General features: G+C 46.7%; 1 pseudogene; it reads left to right on the top strand.

Annotated features, from left to right (window-relative positions):
* The first annotated feature begins 461 nt into the window (after nt 1–461).
* Nucleotides 462–4,739, top strand: LOC100600551 (annotated as a pseudogene).
* The last annotated feature ends 3,112 nt before the right edge of the window (nt 4,740–7,851 follow it).

The following is a 7,851-nucleotide window of genomic DNA, read 5'->3' as shown; positions in this document are numbered from 1 at the left end:
ATTCCCCAACATGTGAAGATTACTTTTTGTTCTACTGTCCTGAGGTTGAGTATCCAGTCATAATCTGCTCCCTGCATTGTAATTTGGGATGCAAGCTGGTCTCTGGGTAACAGAGCCATTTTACTCGCAAATGCAAAAGTTAAGATGAGTCCTCCACTTAATGCAACTTTTTTCTCTGTTCCCAACCCCCTTTCTTTGGGTTTATGGAAGGATGCATTCTAGCTCTTATATCTTTTTAATAAGATGAATTGAAACTTAATGGAAACACTGCATTACTGAAATACTAAGCTCTCAAATCAGTAGGATGTGTCTAACAAGCATCGAAGTATTAAAATAAGTTGGCCCATTGACATCCAGTTACATATATAAAACGTGGTTCTTGATTTAAAAATTGCAGACCAAGAAGCAGCTTCTCCACTCCTTCTGGAATCTCCACTTGGTTCAGCCTGCCTACCTCCACAATGTCCATCAGGGTGACCCAGAAGTCCTACAAGGTGTCCACCTCTGGCCCCTGGGCCTTCAGCAGCCTCTCCTACACAAGTGGGTCCGGTGCCCCCATCAGCTTCTCTAGCTTCTCCCGAGTGGGCAGCAGCAGCTTCTGGGGTAGCCAGGGTGGAGGCTATCGTGGGGCCAGTGGAATGGGAGGCATCACCACCATCACGGTCAACCAGAGCCTGCTGAGCTCCCTTAACCTGTACATGGACCCCAACATCCAGGCCGTGAGCACCCAGGAGAAAGAGCAGATCAAGACTCTCAAGTTTGCCTGCTTCACAGACAAGGTACGGTTCCTGGAGCAGCAGAACAAGATGCTTGGAGACCAAGTGGAGCCTCCTGCAGCAGCAGCAGATGGCTCGGAGCAACGTGGACAAACGTGTTCGAGAGCTACATCAATAACCTTAGGCGGCAGCTGCAGACTCTGGGCCAGGAGAAGCTGAAGCTGGAGGCAGAGCTTGGCAATATGCAGGGGCTGGTGGAGAACTTCAAGAACAAGTATGAGGATGAGATCAATAAGCGTACAGAGGTGGAGAATGAATTTGCCCTTATCAAGAAGGATGCGGATGGCCAGGCGCGGTGGCTCGCGCTTGTAATCCCAGCACTTTGGGAGGCCGAGGCGGGCAGATCACGAGGTCAGGAGATCGAGACCACGGTGAAATCCCTTCTATTAAAAATACAAAAAATTAGCCAGGCGTGGTGGCGGGCCCCTGTAGTCCCAGCTACTCGGGAGGCTGAGGCAGGAGAATGGCGTGAACCCGGGAGGCGGAGCTTGCAGTGAGCCGAGATTGCGCCACTGCGCTCCAGCCTGGGCGACAGAGCGAGACTCCGTCTCAAAAAAAAAAAAAAAAGGATGTGGATGAAGCTTACATGAACAAGGTAGAGCTGGAGTCTCGCCTGGAAGGACTGACTGACGAGATCAACTTCTTCAGTCAGCTGTGTGAAGAGGAGATGCGGGAGCTACAGTCCCAGATCTCGGACACGTTTGTGGTGTTGTCCATGGACAACAGCCGCGCCCTGGACGTGGACACCATCATCACTGCGATCAAGGCGCAGTACGAGAAGATCGCCAACCGCAGCCAGGCTGAGGCTGTGAGACCATGTACCAGATCAAGTATGAATAGTTGCAGGCGCTGGCTGGGAAGCACAGGGATGACCTGCGGCGTTCAAAGACAGATCTCCGAGATAAACGGGAACATCAGCCGGCTCCAAGCTGAGATTGAGGGCCTCAAAGGCCAGAGGGCTTCCCTGGAGGCCACCTCGCAGATGCCGAGCAGCGTGGGGAGCTGGCCGTTAAGGATGCCAACGCCAAGCTGTCCAAGCTGAGAGGCTGTCCCACAGCCGGCCAAGTGGGACATGGCACGGCAGCTGTGTATCAGGGGCTGATAAACTTCAAGCTGGCCCTAGACGTCAAGATAGCCACCTACAGGAAGCTGCTGGGGGGCGAGGAGAGCCGGCTGGAGTCTGGGATGCAGAACATGAGTATCCATTCGAAGACCACCAGTGGCTATGCAGGTGGTCTGAGCTCGGCCTAGGGGGGCCTCACAAGCTACTGCCTGAGCTCTAGCTTTGCTTCTGGCGCCAGCTCCACCTCCACCAGGGCCGTCGTTGTGAAGAAGCTTGAGACCCGTGATGGGAAGCTGGTGTCCGAGTCCTGACGTCAGCCCAAGTGAACAGCTGCTATAGCCCCTCCCAGCCTGCCCCTCCTGCGGCTGCCCCAGAGCCCGGAAAGGAGGCTGCTGTGCAGGGGAGCACGGCAAACGGGAGACTCACCTGAGGCTCAGTCGTAGCCCTAAGTCCACCTGCAGGGGAGTTTACCATCTGGGGATCCCCTTGCCCATGCCTCCAGCTACAAAACAATTGCGCTTTTTTTTTTTTTTGGCTAAAATAAAACTTGAGCTAGCTCCGCCAAAAAAAATAATAATAATAATTTTGCTCCTTGTAGAAAGTGTAGAAAAATAAGAAAAAAAATTCACCCACATTATGTCACCTGGAGGGTAACACTTATTAACCATTTAATACAGTTGTTTTTTTGTTTGTTTTTTTTTTTTTTTTTTTGGACAGAGTCTGGCTCTATTGCCCAGGCTAGAGTGCATTGGTGCGATCTTGGTTCACTGCAACCTCCGCCTCATCCTCCCAAGTAGCTGGGATTACAGGCACCCACCACCGCACCTGGCTAAGTTTTGTATTTTTAGTAGAGACAGGTTTCTGCATGTCTGCCAGGCTGGTCTTCGACTCCTGACCTCAGGTGATCCAATGCCGTTCCTTTCAATTGCCTGTGTTTGTTAATGGCTGCATGTTTAAAAATCTGGAATAGGCCTAATATGCTGGAAACTTAATATTTGTAGTAAGAGGACAAAATAATTTATGCAGTTCATTTGACCACAGTTTGTTTCTGATTACTGTGAAAGTTCTGATAGTTACAGCTATAAGCAACCTTAACCTGTTTTGCAAGTTACTCTTGCTTTGTACTTGATTTCTGGGGGGATGTTTTGTCTTTGACTTTGAGAATCTGCTCTGTAGACTTACATAAATATGACAGCTTGTGTTACTAATGCTAATAGATTAATTAGGTAATATAGTTAGTTTTAATAGGTAAAACACAACCCAAAGAGCACTATCCCTGGACTTAGGCTCCAGTCCTGGCTCTGCAGCTTCAAACCTGTGCAGCCTTAAGCAAATCACCAAGCTGAAATCTCTTTGATTCTTAATTTCCTCATTACTAAAATGACAGTAAAAACCTACATCATATGGTTATTGTGAGATAAAAATAGGTGCATATTCAAAGAAAATCACCAGATAAACTGGAACTGTGTCACAGTGTGACTTTGAATTCTTCTAAAAAATCAACACGTATCATAATATGTAAGTTTTTGTAAGTGAAAAAGCCACACTGTTAAAAGGTTAAATGGTACCTGGCCTTCTATTTTTCCTTCAAATGATACCATGCTAAAAGACAAATAATTAAGAGTGTTCTCTTTTTGAAGGGAAACTATAGGGCTGATTTAGGTTGCTCATTCTGGCTAAATCTACACCTTGGAAAATTACTGTCATTTTAATTTTCTTCCCATTGTTCTTGGAGTACTCAGGAAATTTATCATCTCTTCTCAGAGCCACCTGATACTTCATTTTTGTGCAAGTGCTTCTAAAAAGATGAAGGCGTTTTTTATCTCCAGTTCTTAGAAACCAGTTTCCAGCTGGTGGTAATTTTAATTTTCTAAGCCCCTCTTATGAGCAAAAAACTTTGTAATGCCTTTCTACCTACATTATCTCACGAAATGGTCCCAAAAGCTTTAATGAAACAGGAATATTCCACTTTCTACATGTTTTGGTTTTTTATTTTTGAGACTGGGTCTTGCTCTGTCACCCAGGCTGGAGTGTAGTGGTAAGATCTCGGCTCACTGCAGCCTCCGCCTCCTGACTTCAAGTGGTCCTTCCGCCTTGGTCTCCCTAAGTGCTGCGATTACAGGCAGGAGCCACTGTGCCCGGCCTCTAGATGTTCTTAAATATTCCCAGCAATTTACAGATGGGGAAACCAAGTCAACACATGAGTTGTCTTGATTCCTGGCAAAAAGCTGGCTCGGTATCTCTGGCTTTTTTTCCCCATTACAGAGAGGGAGGCAAGACGGTCATTCCATCAGTTGTCACTGAGTTGTGTCATTGGCTGCACTGGGGAGCGCGAGGCTAAAAGGGGGCAGTCTATTCCCTCGGGTTCCTCCTCACCTGGGTGCCCAGGAGAAGGTGGAAGCCAGGCCGCTTCCCTTTCCTCTCCAGGAGGCCGAGCGTGTGCTGCTGGAGGACAGCTTACCTGGGGGAAAAAGTGGCCCCGCTCCAGCAGCCCTTTGTGTTGTCCAAGTCCACCCGCAGCGGCCCCGGGAAGCCAGCTCCGCTCGCGGCCAACACTTCAGCACCTGGCCCTAGCGGACAGCGCCAACCGTGGCTGCAGGCCTGCAGGCCCAGCGCCCACCCCAGGCACCGCCCTGCCAGGGCCACCGAGGGTACTTGGCCGCCTGGAACGCCCCAAGCAGCACCACGGCCCTAAGCAGCCGGGTGTTGCGACCGGAGCCAGCGTCTCGCCGCCGTCCGGCCCCTTCGTCTCCGCGCCCATTGCCCGGCGCGTCCTTTCCTGGCCTGCCTTGAGCTGTCCCCCCGGGATCCTGCGCTGCAGCCGCTCCCCAGGGCGGCACTCCACCCCTCGGGCCCGGACACGCTGCCTACCCGGGCCATTGAAATGTCCAAGCACATAAACAAGTTTGAGAAGGCGTTGCTGTAAAGGTACCCTTCCTCCAGGCTAAGGGGTCTAGCCGCCCTTGGAGTCTATCCTTGATGGCTCATCTTGAGACCTTTTAAAAACTCCTTTGTTGTGCTCCCTACTTTATTTAAAGGTACGTTTCGGGAGGCTGAGGCACGAGAATCGCTTGAACCCAGGAGGCAGAGGTTGCACTGAGCCAAGATCAGGCCAATGCACTCCAGCGACAGAGCAACACTGTCTCAAAAAAAAGTTACCAGTCATAAACCACTACAATTTTTTTTTTTTTTTCTTTTTTGGAGACGGAGTCTTGCTCTGTTGCCAGGCTGGAGTGCAGTGGCACGATCTCGGCTCACTGAAACCTCCACCTCCTGGGTTCAAGCCATTCTCCTGCCTAAGCCTCCCAAGTAGCTGGGATTACAGGCGTGCCCCACCATGCCCCACTGATTTTTGTATTTTTAGTAGAGATGGGGTCTCACCATGTTGGCCAGGATGGTCTCGATCTCTTGACCTCGTGATCCCCTCACCTCAGCCTCCGAAAATGGTGAGATTACAGGCGTCAGCCGCCACATCCAGCCTACCGTAACATTTAATGCTGATCTCCATCGTCATGTATGTCTATGTTTAGCATATTCCCAGTTGAATTTGCACAAGCCTTTTGGAAAGCAATTTTGCACCATGAAACAAAGAGTCTATGGTAAATATTCTTTGATACTATAATTTCACTTCTGGAAGTCCAACAGGGGAGAAAAATCTAAAGTTGAAAAGTCAACCACACACAAAAATCACACAGATGTTCCTTTAAAAACTAATTATAAAGATTTATTACAGCATGATATGCAAAACTAGAAAAACGAAAAACATTTTTACTTATTTAAATACTGATTTTTTGTTTTTTTGACAGGGTCTTGTTCTGTAGACCATGCTTGAGTGTAGAGGTGGAATCATGGCTCATTGCAGCCTCAGTTCGCTGGGCTCAAGTGATCCTCCTGCCTCAATCTCTTGAATAGCTAGGACTACAGGCATGGGCCACCACGTCTGGCTTACTTGTTTATTTTTTGTAGACACAGGGTCTTGTTAATGTTGCCCAGGCTGGTCTTGAACTCTTGGCTTTAAGTGATTAAGTGATCCTCTCACCTTGGCCTCCAAAGTGTGGGATTGTAGGTATGAGCCACCACGCCTGTTGTCTTTTGTTTTTTTTTTCTCTTGACCTCTGCTATTGAAAGACAACTAAACATTTGTATTTAGAACGTTTAAATAAAACTTCAACCATAAATGGATTCAAAACATGGCAATCATGCATGTGCTAAATGGATTTGTATATTGGAATATTATGGAACCATGGAAAGTACATTATAAGAATGATAAAAATGCTTATTTTATAGTAAAATAAAGTAGGACATACATTTTTAGTACAGTTGGATGTAATCTCTGCAACTTTTATGGGTGATGGCAGAATTATTTAGACACTAGTGGATACATGTGGTCAATAAATAGTAATTGGATAAATGAAAAGACAGGTAAAGGGTAGTTCCTAACATGTTTTTTGTGCTCATAATTTTCTGTAGCAAGATACGTTGGTTTTATAGGAAACAACACTTTTTTTAAAGATGCCATCTCTAGAAACTTTGTTCATAAATTGTATTTTCAAATCCTGACTTTATTTTATTTGAGACAGGGTCTCACTGTGTCACTCAAGCCAGTGCAGTGGCATGATCACAGCTCACTACAGCCTTGCCTTCCTGGGCTCCAGCAATTCTCCCATCTCAGCCTTTTGAGTAGCTGAGACCACAGGCCTGTGCCACCATGCCTGGCTAACTTTTGTGTTTTTTTGTAGAGACAGGGTCTGGTTATGTTGCCCAGGTTGGTCTCAAACTTCTTAAATCAAGCCATCCACCCGCCCCCACCTCCCTTAAGTGCTGGGATTGCGGGTGAGCCACTGCCCCTGGCTTCAAATCTTACCTCACAATTCTGTGAGTGATGGTTTATTTCCTACTGAAAGATGAGGAAGTGGGGGCCCAACACCTTAGTCTTATGTGAAATCAGGTTGTAAGTGTCGAGTCTAGATCTTCTGACTCCAAGTCCCTTGACATTTCCTGACATTGAACTTGGCTGGTATGTTCCAGGCTCTGGTTTTTGAGATGGGAAACAAAATTGCAGTCCCTGCCCTGTCCCTGGCTTGCTGGGTGATTTGAGGATAAGTCACTTCTCTTTGTGTCTCTTCCTTTCTTGGGCTCTTGACCTAGTGGCTTATAAAATCAATCTTTCCCACTGTTTCTTTCAGTGGAGAGAGGACTCTGTTAGGATGTTGGCTTACCTGTCTAACGTTGCTCCCCTAGTCACTTTATCTCTCATCTCCCTGATTTTTATTTTGTCATTTTCATCCTGTCAATTTATTATGTTCCTTTACCATGTCAACCTTCTGTTGACATTTTGTCATATTTTTAGAAATGATATTTATTTCTTTGCTTAGTATATATTTTACCTATCTAGATACAAGCTTTGTGAGGACAGAAGTCCTTTCCAACTTTTGCTCATCTGTAACTCCAAAATCTAGCACGGGGTTGGACTCACTCATAGTTAGCTCGGTAAGATACTTGTTGAAGGAATTGCAGGAATGGAAGTGTATGTATGATAAAGATAAGATGAGCTTGCTTCTCCCACAACATCCCCTACTGCTACTACTGAGCTTACCCCATTAGTCTTGTCAGGAAATAAAGTGCTAGAGCAGTAGTTCTTGGCTGGGTGATTTTTGCTATCCTAGATGACATTTGGCAATATCTGGAGCTATTTTTGGTTGTCACAATTGGGACATGCTACCGGCATCCAGTGGTCAGAGGCCAGGGAGGTTGCTAAACTTCATACAATGCACAGGACGGCCCCAACCCACTCCAGCTCCTGATAAAGAATCCACAGATCCTAAATGTCAATAGTGCCAAGATTGAGAAACCCTGTGCTAGAGAGATTGAATGAGGTTAGTTTGCTTATCTGTTTTAAAGTTTTCATTTGGGTGATTGTTTTGAAATAATTTCAAGCATACGGAAAAGTTGGAAGAATAATACAAAAAATGACCTTCACCCAGATTCTCCAATTGATATCTTACCCTATTA

Source organism: Nomascus leucogenys, chromosome 2 (assembly GCF_006542625.1).
Source record: "Nomascus leucogenys isolate Asia chromosome 2, Asia_NLE_v1, whole genome shotgun sequence".
Lineage (NCBI taxonomy): Eukaryota > Metazoa > Chordata > Mammalia > Primates > Hylobatidae > Nomascus > Nomascus leucogenys.
Note: the sequence above shows the minus strand (reverse complement) of the source record. Positions and strands in the feature narration are given on the sequence as shown.